This window comes from Pteropus vampyrus, unplaced genomic scaffold (assembly GCF_000151845.1).
Source record: "Pteropus vampyrus isolate Shadow unplaced genomic scaffold, Pvam_2.0 Scaffold34, whole genome shotgun sequence".
In the NCBI taxonomy this organism is placed as follows: Eukaryota; Metazoa; Chordata; class Mammalia; order Chiroptera; family Pteropodidae; genus Pteropus; species Pteropus vampyrus.
In genome coordinates, this window is record NW_011888815.1 from 5,289,032 (window position 1) to 5,290,486 (window position 1,455).

General features: G+C 49.5%; 1 pseudogene; it reads left to right on the forward strand.

The window, feature by feature from the left end:
- Positions 1 to 306: 306 nt before the first annotated feature.
- LOC111738065 lies at positions 307 to 425 on the forward strand (annotated as a pseudogene).
- The last annotated feature ends 1,030 nt before the right edge of the window (positions 426 to 1,455 follow it).

Here is a 1,455-nt window from a genome sequence, read left to right on the forward strand (position 1 = left end):
GGGTTTCAAGGGAAGGTGATGGGCGATATGCAATTAGGTACGTAAGGTCAGCTTGTGTTAGAAAGAAAAGGAGCAGGGTCAAGGCATGTCAAGGGCTGTTCTTGATAAAGTGGTATTTCTTTTTCTGAAGAGAACAGCTATTTCTGAATTTTATGCCGAGCTGGTTTGTGGACTTTTCCACTTTCTTTGAGAGGTGATAAGAAAACTTTGGACTTGTAAGGCCTTATTAAATCTCCACACTAATAACCTAAATTCAAGACAGGCAGTAGTCAATCTTCAGTTTGGGATCTTTAAAAAATGAAAAGGGTCTATGGCCATGCCACCCTGAAGAAGCCCAATCCCTTTTGATATCAGAAGCTAAGCAGGGTCGGGCCTGGTTAGTACTTGGATGGGAGACCACCTAGGAAGACCAGGTGCTGTAGACTTAAAAAGATGATGATAATAATAATAATAAGGGATTGTAAGTCGACAAGGTCCTTGCAATCTGTGAGGTCAACTAAGGGTTGCCTCACTTCAAAAAATAATAATAATAAATTTAAAAAAGGAAAAGAAATGGCAACATCAGGAAAGAGTTTAAATCTCAATAAAAGATTAACCGATCTGTGATAGCTCACAAACTTGGAATTTTTAAAAGGGAAGGATTTTAGAAAATGATGGCCAGCTAAGGGGCAGCTGTGGCGAAAAATGATGGAGGTTTGGAGAAGAAATGGAGAAGGAATGGAGGATTGAAGAAGAAAATGAAACCGAGAACGGGCAAAAAGAGCCTTGGGCGTGGACAAGCCAACAAAGAGACTGGAAATTGCTGTGGACTGCGACACTGAAGTCGGGGAGTCCTTCCGGGTGGGGCAGAAACCCGGGTGGCAGGTGCTGTTTAGAAACCACCTGATTCGTGACAGGAGGGGCTGTGAGCCCAGGAGTTCCAAAGCTGAGAACCGCAGTCATGATTCTTCCTGTCTGAGGCACTTTCTCAGGCTGCGCATTCTGAAACGCGGTGACGCAGCGCCCAGGACCCTGGAGGATAGTACGTGCCGCGTTAAACCCATTGAAGTTTCGAGAGGGCGGGCCCCCGAATGTCATAAGGAAATGCCGCCGAGTTCCATCTTCCAGAGCATCTATTTCCTCTGGAGTACGGCAGAGGTAATCGCAGACGCAGCCGGTTCGGCCGCAACTTCAAGTCCTAGTACGAACCCGGGGACTCCTGCAAACAGTCCCCACGCGGCCAGAAACCCCGCCCCCGTTCGTAACCATAGGAACGGCGACAAGCCAAGAGCCGGGGATGCCCGCTTCCGCCCCCCTCCTTCCCGAACATTGTTTCCCACTGTCTGTCCACATGGGCGCACCATCTCGCTATTGGCCAGCGCCCCGGGACTGTGCCTCGCCGCAGCCAATGAGAGGCCTGTGCACGTGCGCACGGGCGTATCCCGATAGGTCACCACGGCCTGATCACGCACGGCC